Genomic DNA, 18,334 nt, shown 5'->3' with positions numbered 1-18,334 from the left:
GCCCCGCGCCTGCGCGACGGCGGTTCGGCCACGTCCCTGGCCACGTCGCGCCCGCTCTCGCCATCTTCGCCGCTTCCTCTCAGGGGTCGCCGCCTCCGCCGCCTCCTGAGCCGCTGAGCCTCGGGGCCGCCGCGCGTTTGCTACCTGTCGCCGCCGCCATGAACATCTTCCGGTTGACCGGTGACTTGTCCCATTTGGCGGCCATCGTCATCCTGCTGCTGAAGATCTGGAAGACGCGCTCCTGTGCCGGTGAGCGGCCGGGCGAGGCCCAAGAGGCTGGGGCGCGCGGGGCCGGGGCTCCCGAGGGGGCGGGGCGGGGGGGACCCCGGCCGTCCCTGGAAGGGGGCTGGGATCGCGGTGGCCATCACGGCCGTCGGTGGGCGATGGGCCCGGTGTGAGGGGACTCTGCGGCCCCTCGCGGTGGCCCTGCTGGTGTCGCAGCGCAGCCCCGCTGGACTCGGTTTGCTCCTGAATTTGAGCCGTGGGCCCAGGGGGCGCTGGCCGCGCTGTGCGGTGCCCTGTTCTGTCTGAAAACTTTGGAATGGGGGTCCGGTGGGCGTGTCCCTCATCCGGGGGATTCTCCGGGCGGAACCCAGGTTGGAGACCCTCGGATCAATGGGACTGGAGAGGGGAGGAAGACAGGACCGTGACCTGACGTGGCAGCGGGGAGATGGGGGCCTGGGAGGGCCGGGGATAGAGGTCATCTTGCTGCCCACCCTGCCCCTGCAAGGACGGGGCTGTAGGATAGTGCTGGTTTGTAGGGGGTTCGGGTCAGGTCACCCAAGCCCTAGAATCCCGGATCGCACCCGCCATCCGCAGGGCTGGGGGGGCTTGGGTCTTTGAGTTTGTTGACGCAGTTCGTGCTGCTTTGAGAGGCAAATGATTTCTTAAACTTCGAGGGCCTTCATCTATCTAATAACGGGTTCTGCTAAATCTGCGGCTCTGGGTACCCTTGAGGTCCCATGTGGTCCCACGCGGTTCCTGGCTCCACGTCACCAGTGAGTTGGCCTGGTCCCTCCGCACAGGACATGCTCATTTCATGCAAGTCTTGCTGGGAGCCAGTGCAACAAACCTCTCCCAGATAATGGAGTTGTATATTTCATTAAGGAAGGCACATTTTAAATAGTTTCGTCAAATGCAAAGCCTTCCTTAAACTTATAACTTTGAAGAACTCCAGAACTTAATTTTTTCAGGCAGCGAAGGATGGGAATCCTAAAGGACCTGGGTGGCAGATTCCATTTATCTGGTTGATTTATAAAAATCTTCACTTCTAAAGTAACACTGTGTCTTTGATTCTGCTGTCTGCAGGCCTCACCTGTCTCCCAGGAACATAGCTGAGATCCAGGAAGTAAGGAAAACCAAAAAAAGAACTTTGAGCACTCAACATAGATGTTACAAAGTCCATGTACTATGTACTGAAGCCAGTGTGTGTTACATGGAGGTGACGTACACTGAAAGGCTCAGTTGCATGATTTCCAGTGACAGCCAAGCAATTGTGATAGCTAACTTTAAGCACTTTCTGTGTATTGAGTAGTCAACTAAGTGCTTTCCATGACTTACTCGAGACATCCTTAAAACAACGTAGGGGTAGTTGCCATTGTCCCTGTTCTGAGAGAGAGGAATCTCAGAAGGTAATCGTAGTGACAGAGCCAGGGTAGAAACACAATCAGTAATTCACAGTTAAGGATTTTGACTAAATCTGTCTGCTTTGGCCTAAGGAGTTAGTTTAAATGTTTGATGCTAGTGGATTAGGTCTTTTTGTTCTTGTACTAAGATGTTACTTTCAATCTTTAGTTTTACTTCAAAATCTTTGTATGAGTGTGGGTCCTAGAATCTCCTTTTCTGGCAGGTAGTTAATTTGTATCCACACTAAAATGTTGGGGAGAATTCCTAATTCTTAAGAGGATGGTGAGTTGCAAGGAGAGGGTCTGCTGTTTTGTTTTTTACATATTCATTGTTTTCATTTGGGAGGTTGAGAGCATTAAGGAAAATGGAAAGTACTTCAGCTACAATGCCAACAAAGGGCCGGGCATTGGTGGCTTACACCTGTAATGCCAGCTACTCAGGAGGCAGAGATCAGTAGGATTGTGGTTAAAAGCCAGCCCCAGGCAAGTAATTCTGGAGACCCTATCTTGAAAAAAAAAACCCATCACAAAAAAGGGCTGGGGGGGATGGCTCCGGTGGTAGAATGCCTGCCTAGCAAGAGTGAGGTCCTGAGTTCAAACCCTAATGCCACAAAGGAAGATAGTGTGTGTTCCCAAGTATTTCTGGCCGGTGGATTTCCTTCTGGTGTGACTTTTCGAAACCAGCCTCTTAAAAAATGAAATCTCCAAGATCTTTGTCAGAAATCACCAAGATCATTGCTTCAGAATTAAGTGCTGGGCTTCACTAACTGTGTTGCTTTTCCATCCTAAATTATAAAAGTTGTTGAAAGAATAAGAACTTGATAGAATTTCTCATATAACAGGAATAGGAGACAATATAGAACCAGCTTGTGTTTCTCACCTCAAAAATACTGGGATGGGGCTTATTTTAGGATTTTGGCACTTTTGAACAGGCCTGCAGCCTCCAAACCACAGGCCCTTTTTCCTAAGGGTGAAGGACAGGGTGGGCTTGGGAGGAAGCTGGGATTCAGTTTCCTGCAATCTCATTCCAGAACAGCTCCTATTAAGGATCTGTTTTTAAAAAAGTGGGACAGTGAGTTGATCTTGTTTGAATCTGCATTCTTTTATGACTGCATCTGCCATGGTCATTACAGAGGGCTCCCCAAAATGAAGGGTGAGTGTCATATTTCTGAACTATCATGGCAGTCTGATCCTCGGTATGCTCAAATCATCGCTCTCTTTCTGTCCTAAACGCTGCCTAGATAACCTGGGAGAACAAGCATGGCGTTTAGATGAAGGGGCTTCTATCTCTGTTTCCCTGTAGGCGGTTAAGTGCTCTATCTACAGAGTTTGAGTGACAGGGGAGTCCCGAGAGCCATGACCCCCAGCCCTCCTCCCCTGCCTGGTCTCTCTCCTTCCCTCCTAGATGTTGTTATGCAGGCTACAAACTTGTCAACCTCCCAAACAGTGTCTCTGCATATCACATATTTGGGTTTATATTTTTAAGTAAGTGGAAAATACCTCCTTTTATTGCTGACACTGAGTACTTCGGGAAGCTTTTGCATCATATTCCCAACTCCCTCTTGGTGCTGTTATTGAGTGCTAGTCTCTGGAGTGATCATTGCTCTGAAGCATTTATTAACCACCTGCTGTGTGCAAGGCACCCAGGCAATTCACAGCAACCGCTGGCAACAATCAAAGTTTTTGCTCTGGAAGCTGCAGTAGACTGCTTGCTTAGCAGGCTGGAGGTTCAATCCCCAGCGTTGAAGGGGGGAAAAAAAGGCACCAGCAGTTCAGATGAGATGGTAAGACACACGTATGAAAAGATAAAAATGTGGATATGTGGATGTCAAACCAGATGGGCAATAAATAGTATGGGTGTGAAGCAACAAAAAAGATGCCAGAGATGCCTCTGGCTTCCCAACAAGGAGTGTAAAGAACTCCGCAGAAAAGAATAAAAGTTTGCCGATGGACACAGGTGACCTGAATGTGTATTCGTACCATGGTCCTGGGTAGGACCGGGCAGACTGAGGAAGAGACAAGGTGACACATGCCTCTAAGTTAACTTGTTATTTCAAAATATAATCAAAGACAAGAAACCAAGAGAAATAATCTGTAGTATAGGTGACAGTAGGTTAAGAACCATCAAAATTGACCAAGTTGGCAGTTCACAGAAAATAAGACCAATTGGCATGCAGAAATCCCCGGCCTCACTAGTTCTGAACTTGGGTGTGCAAATGGCAGCACACACCATTATCTACCCACTAGGTGGAGAAAGTGGAAGTGTTACGCTGAGGAAAAGGGCGTTCCCTGCAGGTGTTAATGGCCTGGTCGCTGCCTCCCTAGGACAGGTTTGGCCGTGCTAGGTGACAGTGTTCATGTTTATTGTACCAGTAGTTTTAAGGAATCTGGGCTATAGAAATTGTCATATGTGAACAAATGACATAAAAGTATAAAATGTTCATTGTACCTAAGTAAGTGCAAAACACCATCTATAGGTACAAAGATGTTTGTGCAAGATTTATAACAAAAATTGTAAACAACGCAAAGAACTGAGCTAGAGTGAGACATACTCATAGCAGGGAATGATGAATCTGAGACATAGCTTCAAAAAGCACGCTTAAAGCCACCATGAGCCATGCTTTGAGGGGTAAATGTATACAGTACCTATACACAAACACATAGAGAAGGGGCTTTTGAAAAGCTTGGGAAGTTACACTTGGAAGTGGCAGGGGTGTTGAAAAAGACCTAATCACTTTTGGGATGAGCAGTACTTAGGGGGCGGTACCGCTCTAGCCGTGCCTCCAGCCCTTTTTGCTTTAGCTGTGTTCCAGAAAGGGTCTCCAAGAATCCTACAGGCGTGCACCACCATGCCTGATCCTTTGTTGAGATGAGTCTCACTTTTTGCCCAGGCTAGTCTCAAAGCACAGTCCTTTCAGTCTCTACCTCCCTAGTAGTTGGGATGAGCTACTATGTCCCTGATCTAAAAATGCAACTTTTAACTACATCAGACTTTAAAGTAGCTACACTGAAGTATATAGTAGCTCAGCTTTGTGAGTAAAGACAGGAGAGATGTTAAGTTTAATGAGTGACTTCCATTTGACAAGTGATGCTACTTACTATGGATGTTTGGTGCACTTGGTACTAGGACATCAGTGTCTGAAGTGCTTACAGTGCATATTCTGTGAGTGCTTGTTACCTGAGAGCTTTGGTGTATGTTGTTCTAAAACCAGGTTGTTGGTGTTGGCTCGGGTGTGGCTCAGTGGTAGAGCACTTGCCTAGTATGCATGAGCCCTGGGTTCAATCCTGGCACAGCAAATCAATAAATTAAAATGGAGATAGGGCTAGAGGTAAGGCTCAAGTGGTAGAGCATTTGCCCAACAAGCAGTTACTAGCAAACACTCCACAGCATCCCCCGAGGTGATTCCTGGGCCCCTCACATCCTCAGCTGGGATTCCTGCCTTCCTGTGGAGACTGACATTTCTACAGTGCAAAGGGAAAGGCTGCTAATTGCCAATCAGGATCCAAGCCAGGGAGCACAGTGTAGAATCATGTAAGCATCTGGGGATTCCCAGCATGCTGGTCCCTGCCTGGATTCTGCACCATGGTGCCAGTGCTGTCTGTCCTCCTCTCTACCCTGTGCTCACCCAGGGAGCTCTCCATGCTCTAGCTGGTAGTGAATTGGGACAGAGCACATTAACTGTTCAGGCGAAAGACACAGCTGGACTTGGAAATGCTTTAGAAGTGTATTCCCCAAATACCACACAATGAAAATTTGCCCAGTGACACGAAAAGGTGACTGCCTTTTTCTTTTCTCCATGTGTCCATTCATTCAGCAAGTATCTTGTGGAGCCTGCTGTGTGTCAGGCCCAGGGTCCCACATAAGGAATACAAAACGGAATAAGGCACGACCCCTGCCTATCTCAGCTTTGTGGTGAGTGGAGGTTTGGGGAGAGAGGAGGCAGGAACCCAATCATAGTGTGTCTTTTTAAGTCTGTAAGAAAAACGAGGGCAGCAGCTGGATGAATCAACAGCACAAGGGAGGATGTCCCAGAGGAGGTGACAGGTGAGGTGAATCTCAAAGAGGAGTGATTAGAGCTATATTATTGTCCTTGGTGTTTAGTACAGGAATGCTGAAAATGAGGACAGAAGTACTCTGCCTGGTTTCCAAAGCTGCTTTAGAATAAACCCTTTTTATAATTTTTCTTTCCTTTTTTTTTTTTTTTTGGTAGTACTGGGATTTGAACTCAGGACTACACACTTGCTAAACAGGCAAATGCTACCACTTGAGCTGTACCTCCAACCCCCCCTCCTCCTTTTTTTTTTTTTTTTTAAAGAATCAACCCTTTATGGAAAAATTTGCCCATCTGTATCCTGTAAGGTTTTTGGTAGAAGTGGGATTTGAACTCAATGCTTCACACTTGCAAGGCAGGCACTCTACCACTTGAGCCACACGTCCAGTCCATTTTGCTATGGTTTTCTTGGAGAGGGAGTTTCACAAACTATTTGCCTGGACTGGCCTTGAACTGCATTCCTTCCAGTCTTAGACCCCACAGTAACTAAGAGTATAGGTGCTCAGCTTGTATCCTATAAGTTTGAAACATTAGGTGGAACCGTACAGCAAGCAGACTGGAAACTTATCTTTGAAGGCTTCAACAAACATCCAGTGTGAGTTGTCTGCTTCCAGTTTCTTTTCCCATCTCGGGTCTAGTTTTTACCATCAGCTTCATGGCTTCTCCTTTGAACACCGATCTCTCGTGGAAAAAAGTCCTCGTTGCTGAGGAAAAGACTTAACAGCACATGTGCTGCCTGAATCTCTTCCTTTGGCTCTTGAAATTGGTTTCTGTTGATGGGTTTGGAAAGAGTCAACTTTTCTTGGTTTCTCTTTAGATGTTACTGTGAATAAGCTGGAACTGTAATTACTCATACTTAGAAAATAACATTCTTGCATCCAGGTTCTTAGTTTCAGCAAACTATGAAGTGTCATTGAAAAACAATGTGATTTATTTTATGTCCCGGGGTGTTATGAATGTCACTTGGTTGTAGTGACTCTTCTGTTAAATACATGCTTACTAAAATGCATAATGGTGCTGGGCATGGTGGTGCACACCTTGATCTCAGCACCCAGGAGGCTGAGGCAGGAGGATATAAAGTTCAAGACCAGCCTGGGAGAGAGAGAGAGAGAGAGATCCTGCCTCAAAACAAAAACCAAAATGATGTATGATGAATCTAAAAGATGGAGTTTAATTTTTTTTTATTTGTAACTTTGTTGTTGTTGTTTGCTATAGTGGGGTTTGAACTCAGGGCCTCTTGCTTGCTAGACAGGCGCTCTGCCATTTGAGCCACTCCACCAGCCCTTTGTTTTTGTTATTCTTTTGGATAGGGTCTCGTTTTTGCCCAGGGCCAGCCTAGGACACAGCCCTCCTACCTGTGCTTCCTCCATTGCTGGAGTCACAGGTGCATGCCACCACACCCAGCTTGTTGGTTGAGATGGGAGTCTTTCAAACTTTTTTGTCGAGGCTCACCTCAAACTTTGATCCTCCTCATCTCCACCTCCTACCAAGTAGGTGTGCACTGTTGTGTCATTATTCCAGGGGACGAGAGGCTCCTGCTTGGAGACCTAAACCAGTCTCCTCAGCTGATTCCTTGTCCCCTTAATCAGAGTAGCTTCCAACTCCACCCTCCAAAGATTTGTCACCATGGAGAAACTGGGTTTGGGCTCTGGTTTGTTGTGATGGCACTGGGGATTGAACCCACGGCCTCAGCATGCTAGGCAAGCATGCTTCTACTGCGTCATATGCCCCTAGCCATGGAGACCGTATTTTAAAATGGAAAGATCCAGAGGTAAAGACAGTTACAATGCTAATAATAGCCCAGCTGTTGAAAGAAATGTACTCCTGCCTGAGGTGACAGAATGAGAAGCGCAGTGCTCCTTGGAGGACACCCGTCCTGGTGTGCTGGTGGTACAATGAAGTCACTTTCCTAGACTCACCTATCACAGGAAGACAAAAGCTGGCAGGGCCTTCAAGAGTAGTGCACACTGGGATGCTAAAGGAAAGAAAAACTGGAAGTACTCTTGGTTACTCACAGTTGTCCTAGACCCGGGCCTCCGACGCCAGCCCTTGCCCCACACACACTTCCCGTGTCGCTCTCCAGGACTTTTCTCATGCTTTCTTTCTGTTTGTTCAGGTATTTCCGGGAAAAGCCAGCTTCTGTTTGCACTGGTATTCACAACTCGCTACCTGGATCTTTTTACTTCATTTATTTCATTGTATAACACGTCTATGAAGGTATGGTATGGTATCTGACAGAGTGCATTTTATCCATAATGCACAGACCTGTGGGACATTGTTCCTTTATGTCATCTGTGTCTTGGTTAAAAATCATATCTAAAGACGCTGGCTTTGTTTTGTTTTGGTTTGTTTGGTTGTTTGTTTGTGGTATTGGGGTTTGACTCAGGGCCTCACGCTCACTAGGCAGGCGCTCTGCCACTTGAGCCACTCCGCCAGGCCTAAATGTGTTGTTCCTGTCTTTAAAACTTTCGCCACCTTGACAGCCTTGTATATGTGACTGCGAATAATTGTTTTGTTCCAAAACAGCATCTGTTTAATTGGAGCCCTGGGCCCTAGAGGCTTTAAAATGTAAGTTCCTCAAGCATGAGGAAGCTTCCAAAGCTCTTGCTAGCCCTGCCTGCTCTGTTGTCAAGCAGTGGGAATTACTGATTGCCCCAAGAAGTCAGAACACAAGCAGGAGTCCAGCTAGGAGAACTTACTGGTCACAGCGTCTCGTGTCACCACCCTGTGAGGCACCGTGTGGAGGCTGCTGCTTGTTTGCTTCTCTCCACTGAGTCCATTTTTCTTAGACTTCTGCTGCACTTAAACAGCACCTGTACCAAAAATTACTTTTTTATACATATATATTGCTGCTGCTGCTGCTGGTGGTACTGGGATTTGAACTCAGAGGTTTACACTTGCTAGGCAGGCATTCTACACAGCCCTTTTTGGAGATAGTCTGGTTATTTTGCAGATAGATTATTGGTTTTGCCTAGGCTGGCCTGGACCGTAATCTGTCTATTTTATGCTTTCTGCCATAGCTGGGATGAGATGTGTGTGCCACCACACACAGCTTTTTCCATTGAGATGGGGGTCTCAATAACTTTTGCCCAAGTTGGCCTGAACTGTGATCCTCCCAGTCTCAGCCTCCCAAGTAGCTAGGATTGCAGGTGTAAGCCACTGGCACCAGGCTCAGAAGCATTTTTATGAGCAGAGATTAAAGTAGATAAAGCAGTATTTGGATCTGTTGTCTTTACCAAATAGCAAATTTGAGCCAGGCACTGGTGTCCATGCCTGCAATCCTACCTACTTACGAGGCTGACATGGGAGGATCGTGGTTCAAAGGCAGCCCGGCAAACAGTTTGCAAGACCCCATCTCAAACATAACCGGAGCAAAAATGAACTGGAGGCATGCCTTAGCTCTAGAGTGCCTACTTTCTAAGGGTGAAGCCCTGAGTTCAAACTCTGGTCCCACCAAAAAGAAAAAAAATTGCAGTCACCTGTCATGGCTCCATTATTTATTACCAAGTGATAGGAGTCTAATTACTTGTCTTCAAAATGACTAGGTTTCTGCTCGTTGTCTAGCCAGTTTAAACTGCAGGCAATAGAGGTGTATGAGCCAAAGCCCCCCACTTCAGGCAGAAATCCTGCTTGCGTGGTGGGAGGTTATTTTTTATTCGGATTTTTGGTTTGTTTTGGCAGTACTAGTGTTTGAACTTGGGGCCTTGTATTTCCTAGGTAAACACTCTACCAACACTTTGTGCTGTGGTCTGTTTTGCAGGTAGGGCCTCACACTTTTTGCCCCCTACCATCCTTCTCCTACCTCTGCCTTCTGCCTAGCTTGGATTATAGACATATACCACTATGCCCAGCTTGTTTTGTGACATGGGATCTTGCTAACTTTTTTGTTGGGGTTGGCCTCAAACCATGATCCTCTGATTTCCCCATTGCCCATGTAGCTGGGATTACAGACATATGCCACCACGCCCACCTGCTTGGTTGTGGTTTCTAAGCATCATGTCCTGAAAGTCGGTGGAGTGAGAGCCAAGCTATATGTACTTGCCTTTAACTGCTGTGTGCTGGCGACAGGAGAGCTCTTCTTTCCCAGCAGCTGCTGAGGCCCGATAGGCTAAAGCTCCATGGGCACAGGCCACCATTCTTGAAGCACTCAGCTAAGTTCTGTTCATTTTAAAAGTGTTTTTATTGTTGTGTTGTATCAATGAAGTAATCAGTAATGGCATTTGGCTTGAATCTTCCCTTCATTCATTCACTCACTTGTTCCCTCATTCATTCATTCATTCAAGAAAACCTTTGGCCCAGCAACCTCTGCACCAGGGCACATGGGTGGATGGAAAGAGAGGTCTGAGAAAAGGTGGTGGAATTAACACATCTCATGAGCCAAATTCTCCATCAACCACTTGATTGGGCAGGGATAAATGGAGAAATGGACAGGGTTAGGCCACACCCATGGGTCATTACTCTGTAGTGGGGACACAGGTGTGCACACAGCCCAAGTAGAGCAAAGGGAGTGAGGAGGGAGATGGGGAGCCATGATGCCAGCTGCAGGGCATGATAGTGGCAGGGGACAGCCTCAGGATCTCCAGATGGGCTTTTCTCCATCATCACAGTGTGAGAGGCCCCTTGGGAGACCTCTGTCCCACAGTGGGCTCTACAGTCCTCTTTGTACAGAGCAGGGGTGATGTGTCCCTGGGCTGAGAGGGTCAGCCTGCTCTTCTTCCTGGCACTTGACTGCAGGTGCAGGTGCTCCCTGGCTGTCCCTCTGACGAGGGCTCTGATTTCTTTCCCCAGATATCTGGCCAATGACATGGAAGAGGACAACCAGGCTCCTAAGCAAGACATATTTTACTTTCTTTACGGAAAGAACTACTTCCAGCACCCTCTGTTCCACAAGTTACGGTACCAGATGATGCGATCCATGGGCTGGAGGATGCGGGTGTCCCGAGAGGAGTGTGAAGAGGTGAGGGTCCGGGCTGCGAAGGACTTGGGGGGAAGGCTCTGGATTGGAGAGCGAAGGAAGGAATGGGTTTGGGAACTAGAAAGAAGTGGAGGCCGGACATGGGGAGAGGTCTCCCTGGGGAGCAGCACTGTTCATGAAGCTGTTTTTCTTTACAGATCCAGGCCTATAACCCGGACCTCTGGGTGTGGGGGCGAGACCGCACCCACCTGCCTTAGAACTCTGTTCCATCATCGGCTTCAGTAAAGGTGTGTCTGTGTCCTTGTAGTGTGCCCAGGGCGATTTGATGTCTGCTTAGGAAATCCTGAAACCCCCTTGCCTGACCACTCCGTGCCACACCTGGTGCCACACCATAAAGCAGCCCAACCATCCCAGGCTGTAAGACACTCCCGGTCACTGCACAGCCATAGAAATGACAACCAGAGAGAAGTGACCCTGAGAGACGTGCTGGGGGCCAGGGGCCGGCCATATAGCCAGGCCTCAGAGACACCCAAGTGTCGCTAGGGCTCGGATGAGGTAGAAATCCTTTAACCCAAAGCCATTGGGTCCGAATGGCAGCTGTGAGCAAGTGCTGATTTCTGTCAGCCGCGAGTATCCGCTAGCTGTAACCTCCATATGCCCATCATCCGAGCTTTTGCCGTCACTTCTTAATTCAGTCTTGACCTAGGGTCCCATGCGGTACCAACTCTGGGGACTCACTGATAACACAGTGATGTGGGAAGTAAAAATAGGAGGGTCAGGATCTAGGCAGGCATGGGTACAAAACAAGACCCCATAGGAAAATAACTAAAGCAAAATAGGACTGCAGCCATGGCTCAAGTATAGTAGAGCACCTGTCCAGCAAGTCAAGGCCCTGAGTTCAAACCCAAGTGCCATAAAAAAAAAGAAAGAAAGGGAAGGAGGGAAGGAAGGAAGGAAGGAAGGAGGGAAGGAAGGAAGAATGGAGAAATGGAGGGAAGGAAGGAAGGAAGAATGGAGGAATGGAGGGAAGGAAGGAAGGAAGGAAGGAAGGAAGGAAAATGGGAGGAAGGAAGGGGGAGGACAGAGAGAGGGAGGGAGAAAGGAAGGACGGAAGGAAGGAAGGAAGAAGAAAATGTGGGAGGTCTGAATATTATCAATGACAGATGGCCACTAACTAGTTTAGTCCTAATTTGACTTGAAACAAATTTCCTATGGCCAGAATTCTCTTTGAAATTTCTTGTTTTCCTTACCCTACCACTGTTGGACCAAGTTCCCCTCTTCTCCCTTTCCCCTCAAGTTTATGGTCAAGAACGTTGGTCGGAACTGTGCGCAGCTTGCGGTGGCTGCACACAAGCCACACCTTAACAGTGATGGATGTGAGCAGAGCATTGAGCAAAGGTTTGATTTTTGTAGAGCACAGCTAGCCCAGTTCACGCGAGGATGAAACATGGGGAGTTTGGTTTGGGATTCGGGTTCTGGTGTCCTGGTTCATGACATCCTGACGTCAGGAATGCTGTCGCACGGTTAGAGGTTCACATTTTCAGTAAGTGGAGAGGACCACGGTCTGAGTTTAGTCCACAGTCGCATTGTGAGTTCACACCTAGGGAACTGTGTCTGACATCGCTTTTTTCTTCCTTCCTTGAGCAGAATCACCTCATGTTCTGCTCTACAGAAGACTGTTGGGCCTGACCTCAGGGCTTAAGTGATTGTTGGAGTCATGGAAAGAAAAGCCCAAGAGTCATCACAATTCTTGGTGATGCTTCAGAGCTGGGCATGGTTGTGTATACCTGTAATCCAGCTAACTGGGAGATAGAGACAGGACGTCAGGAGTCGGAGGCCAGCTTAGGCAAAGCTAAGGAGAACCTAGCTTAAAACAATAAAATAAAGGGCTGGAGTCATAGCTCAAGGGATAGAGTACCTCCCTGGCAAGCACGAAGCCTGCTTTCAATCCCCAAGACTGGATGAAGGGCTAGAGGTGAATTAGGATCTGTAAGTGGTTCCAAACCCTTGTTGGGACTGACTTAGCCTGTCGATCACCTTCCTCCTGGAGCATTGCCTCTTGACATCATTTCTCTCTGCCTTCCAGATCGCTGTGCCCAGGGAGATGGGAATGTTCATCAGGAAGTCTAAACCAACACTGAAGCCAGCTGGAGCAAGGAAGAGCGAGGAGTTTCCCAAACCTAGAAGAACCCAGATTCTTCCAGAACAAGCCTAATAAAACTACCCCACTCCTCGGTGTGGGGGCACACCTGGGAGTCCATGAAGGAATGAAGGGAAATCAGGCCTTGCTGGGTCCCTTCTTTCCTGAGGCACCTGTAGTCTCACCAAAATTCACGTTGCGGTCATATGCTCACGTATATTTGGTTTGCCAGATTTGATGACTGTTTTTAATATGTAAACTTAGACACGTGGGATCATAATAGAGTTAGTGTAAATATAGTTAATATAAATCATAAGTTATATTGAATTATTTTGAATAAGTTGGTCATAAAATGTTTACGATATTTATTTGCAATGTTTTGAGATGGTTGTAGATTTGAAAACATGCTGTTCTTTATATTTTCATTATTCAGATTATAACTTACACATTCATAAATGTTTTTACTCTTACAATAAGTTCTTTTTATCCATTCTACTTATATATTATAGCTATGTAAGAATACTCAAATTGTTGGGAATATACATTTTTATTTGATGTTTTAGCCTTTGTTGTTGAACTGTGAACATCGACTTGCACTGACAGGTTGGTTTGCCATTTTATAAAGGGTATGTGTTTTGTAAGAGCGCCCATGTTTTGTGTGTTCAAAGAGGACAGGGCCACTCTTCCCTTGGGGAAATACAATAAAGATGAAATGTCCTTTAATCTTCACGAAGCGTGTGTGGTTTTTTCCTTTGTCAAATATTACTGTTGTGTGCATCAGTTATGCATGTTTGACCAAGGTCTTAGCTCTGAAAAAGAATCCTGGATGATTTTTCATGTGTGAAAAATAGAAGACGCCGCAGATCCTAAGCTGGAATTGGATGCCAGACACGAGGGGAAGCTGTTGAGGGGGACATCAGGAAGAGTAGAAAGAATGCGGAAACTTCCATGGGTGCCTGGAAAAGAATCCCAACTCAGATATAAAGGAACGGTGGACCCCAGAGAGGCCTCCCTGGAAATGGTCCCGGGAGAGGGATGACACAGCGAAAGGTGCACTTGCTCTTTGAGTCATCCTGGGGCACTTTTATCACCACCTCTGGTCCAGTCTTACAAAAGCCAAGGAGAATGGAGAGGGGAGATGAAATAGAAAGAGCTGGAAATAAAGGAGGGTGTAGAATGGAGCCGTTTGTGAGGAAATAAGTTGCAGGAAGAGGTAAGGCTGTTCCAGAGATGAGCACAGAGAGGTTGAGTGACTGCAGGAAAACATGGTGGGAAATGGGGGTGTGGCACAACACAGGAGCAGGTGGGGAAGAAGCAGCTGGACGCCATGTGTCAGCCAGAAGCAAATAAAACCCAAGAGGCAGACAACAGGGTGACAATATTCTGAGGCAAGAGAGCCATCGATGAGATGCGAATGGGCTTCTAGACAAAGGGGGGCACAGCGTAAAGGGTGGAGGGCTGAACCAGATGAGCTTAGACGAGGCTGCATGTTTTCTCCTACATGGAAGACAGATCCAAAGATAGACACACACACAGAACAAGCGTGATCGCACACACGCTCAGATGTAGAACACATTTGTAAACGTGGAGCTGCTCTAGGGCCTCGGGGGAGGAGGGAGAGGAGGAGAGAAGGCTGGAGCGTCAGTAATGTCGTAAAACATATGCCTGTGAAGGAAGAGGACACAGGGTGTGCACTGAACGCTGCCGAAAATGGGGGTGGGAGGTAAAGGGGTAAGGGGGAGAAATGGGAGGGGTTGAACAAACCAAAGTAAAGTTTACCCACAGTGGGGTTTGAACATGAACTTAAATATTCACAATGAAAGACAGGACTGTAAAATGTGTACAGCGTGTGGGGTGCTAGTGGGAGAGGAGCTGAATGAGGGAGATGAAGGGGAGGGAATATGGAGGATGGACTTCACATATGCTATGAACTAGAGCAAAAAAATCTCTTGCGATTGCTGTAAGTGGGGTGGGGAGGGGTCGAGGGAGAGATGGTGGGTGATCTAATCTATGTGCAATACAAGCCCATCTGGAATTGTCACAATGCAGCCCCTCTACAATGAACAGATCCTAATTTTGAAAAGAGTAATGGATGCTGGCCAGGCACGGCGGCACAGGCTTATGATCCCAGCTACGTCGGAGGCATAGGTAGGAGGATGACTATCTGAAGCCGGCCCAGGCAAAAAGTTTGTGAGACCCTATCTCAATACTGAAGCCAGGTATAATGATGCATGCCTATGATCCCAGTATCTGGGAGGTGTAGATAAGAGGAACTTGGTTGAAACAGCTCTGGGCAAAAATATGAGACGTTATCTGAAAAATAACTAAAGCAAAAATGGGCTGGGAGTATGTCTCAAGTGGTAAGGCCCTGAGTTCAAATTCCAACACCATTTAAAAAAAAAAGCTCACAAAGCCTACTGTAAACACATACTGCATCCAAACTGCAGGGAGAGACGAAGAAAGTAGTTTGTTTCAAAGTACTCGATATTTTCAGTGTCTAACTTTGCATCACCCTGATAGAAGCTCACTTTACACATCTATTTCTCAGTGGTCACGCACTGTGACTCTTTTTCATTTATAGGAAAAAGGAAGGAATATCAGGACCCCTGGCCCACTGCTGAAACGCACAAGTACACACTGTGTGCAAATATTTATACAAGCGGCAAGACCAAGCCATCTGGGCGCTGCTGTCTTGCTGCGACGTGGGAGCCCTCCTGGTTTCTCCATTTAACATGAAGTGGAGATGCTATGCGCAGGCTGGAGGTGTGGCGGAGTCAAAGTTTTGCCTCTTCTCGGTGGTTTTTCCTGTAAGGTGTATCTCCAGCATCTCTCCAAGGTTTTATTTTAGGAAGCACGCTTTTTGCTTCCTCCCTCTAGCTGCCATCTTGGAATCTCTCGTGACATATATTTTTATAAGACTTGAAACACCCACCTAATTAAGTAGAATATCATGAACAGAATAACAAACTCCACCCAATAAGCCATCGCCCAGCTCCAAAACCAAATCATGGCCTGCCTTCCTTCATCTATATCCCACCCACTCTTCACTCTCCTCCCCAAGTATTTCAAACAAATCCAGCTGTCATATAACATGTCATCTGCAAATGTGTCATTTTGCATCTTCAAAAGAAAAGGACTCTTTAAGAAAGGCAGATCCAAAATTCACTGTCGCATCTTTTTTAAAAAGTACAGTTTCCCAACATCAATAACTATGCTGTCAATATTCAAACTTCTCCTATATCCCATGAATGTGTGTGTGTCTATTTAAAGAGTTTTTGTGAAATGGATCCAAATAAACATTTCTTTCATGAAAATCTTGATTGGGAAACAAGGTAAATGATGGAGCTATCAGTCAGTTTTTCTAAAAAATCTGTTTTCTGTTACTCTCAAAAATGCAATTAAGTTTAAAACATTTTTTACACTTTGAACTCTACAGGAACAAAAAAGATTAAGATAAATTATGAAATTGAGTTTACATTTTTCCAATAAAAGCTATTGCATAAGGAAACTCTTCCCTTATTTCAGTTAATGTTGTCTAGTTAATAACATTCCAGTACTGAAATTGTAAATGGTTGGTCTAAATAAAAGAAAAATTCTTGGGCTGGCTGTGGCAGCTAATGCCTGTAAACTCAGCAACTCATAAACCAAGAGGATCACAGTTTGGAACCAGCCCCAGCAAAAAAGTTAGCGAGCCCCCTGTCTCAACAAATAAGCTGGGCATGTGGCATATGTCTGTAATCCCAGCAATGTGGGAGATGTAGGTAGGCGGATCCTCGTCTGAGGCTGGCTCCTGGCAAAAGTGCAAGACCCTATCTGAAAAATAACTAAAGCAAAAAAGAGCTGGAGGCATGAGTTAAGTGGTAGTGCACCTGCCTAGCAAACATGGAACCAAGTTCAAACCCCAGTACCACCAAAAAAGAGTAATAACAATAAAGAAACTTTATGTTTTAAAATATTTCGTGAGCTGGCAGAGTAGTTCAAGTGGTAGAGTGCTTGTCAAGCAAGCACTAGGCCCTGAGTTCAAATCCCAACACTGCCAAAAAAATAAAATAAAAATTAATTAATTAACGAAATATTTCAGAAGTAGTTATACAGAAAGAGAAATACATAGACTTTCAAAGTTGCTCACAAAGGGAGAACCAGGACAAAGAGGAGGCAATTCCAAGGAAAGAAATTTCAGCTCCGGATGAGGAAGAAGTCATGCATTGACTAGTGAAGACACTCAGCAGTGTGTCAATACAATCATTTGAGTTAGGAAATGTGCTCTGGCCAAAAGCTGACAGCCTTGACCTCAGAACTGTCTGTTCTGACCCCACCCCCAGCCTCTGATCCCAGCTTCTCTCAGCATCTGGGCAGCCACTTAAATTATATTGCTTCTTTGCTTAGCTTCAAGGGTCCCTCCACTGTCTACAAAACAAAGTACTATTCCCCAGCATGACCTTCAATGCCTTTCACAGTCTGCTTCTCAGCTCTCAACCCACTACCCCATTCCAAGTGGATCAGTAAGAATTCTCATGCCAAAAGAAAATCACATTTTTAAAAAATTTTTAGATAAAGCTAAAGGACTAACTCAGGGAAATGCAGCAGCCTCAATGCATCCAGACAGCATAAAGAAATTTGATTGAGCCTCCCACAACATCTTTGGGATCAAGTTAGAAAAATGTGAACTAGATCCCGTGCCACTTGCAGCTAGCAAGTGACCATTGAGTACCATAAGACAGCATTCCTAATAATGGAGCACAAAAGACTTCCTGTCCAATGACATGGGTAAAAATATTTAACTTGTGTTCATCACATTTGCACAATTCCAAGATGCAAAGAAGGAAGGGAAATACACCAAATGGCAGAAACAAGGAACAAAAGGCTGTGAGGCCAGAGCATTCCGTAGAACAAAGGCAAATGCAATTCAGCTACTTCAAAACCCAAACTGTCAGGGATCAAATACAAGGAGCCATTTTTGGAAAAGGCATGAAGATTTTATTCAATTATAAGCTTAATATAAGCCCACATGTGACTGTCACCACAAAAGAACCTAATTATGATCTTGGGACATATTAATAGGCATACAGTAACTATAAGGAGGAAGATAAATGCTCCTCTGGCCTCTACAACCTAAATGACAAAGGAAGTAGGATTTTTAGCCTGAAGAAAGAAGGTAGATTGATTGCTCTTTTTAAATAATTAAAGAAGTGTCGTGAAGAAGCAGCCCTCAGAAATTCAATGAAGAATGGGTAACATAAATGATGTGATATGTCTGGGCTTTCTTCCTGACAGTGTGAACTTCCAGGGGACAGAACCTCCATTTCTAGATGGGACTCCCTTTACATATGCCATACATGGGATTCAAGGCCTACAGAAATGATCAGGGTGAATAAGTAGAGAGTATTTTAAATGCCCAGATTCTATAATTTGGAATAATACAGAATGACAGGAGTCATTAGGTAAAACTGTGATAATGGGAATTTCCTTAGTGAAGGAAAGTTGCTGCATCCTCCAGAATTATGAAGCAAAACTCTCCTCCCAAAGAGAGAGAAAGAGAAAGAATTCTCTTTCTATTTTATGTTTTATACAAACTTTAAAATGTTTCTTCATCCTAAATCCA

The 18,334-nt window shown here is 45.9% G+C and overlaps 1 long non-coding RNA gene across 2 annotated transcripts; it reads left to right on the top strand.

Annotated features, from left to right (window-relative positions):
• LOC141424150 (uncharacterized) lies at positions 1-13,461 on the top strand. Of its 2 annotated transcripts, XR_012449064.1 has the most exons (3): positions 1-249; positions 7,794-10,634; positions 10,790-13,461. It is a non-coding gene; the product is annotated as an uncharacterized lncRNA (long non-coding RNA). The 2 variants fall into 2 exon arrangements; XR_012449063.1 differs by lacking the exon at positions 1-249 and having other exon boundaries at positions 258-10,634.
• Positions 13,462-18,334: the final 4,873 nt, after the last annotated feature.

The sequence above is a fragment of the Castor canadensis genome, chromosome 6 (genome assembly GCF_047511655.1).
Source record: "Castor canadensis chromosome 6, mCasCan1.hap1v2, whole genome shotgun sequence".
NCBI classification, from domain to species: Eukaryota; Metazoa; Chordata; class Mammalia; order Rodentia; family Castoridae; genus Castor; species Castor canadensis.
Note: the sequence above shows the minus strand (reverse complement) of the source record. Positions and strands in the feature narration are given on the sequence as shown.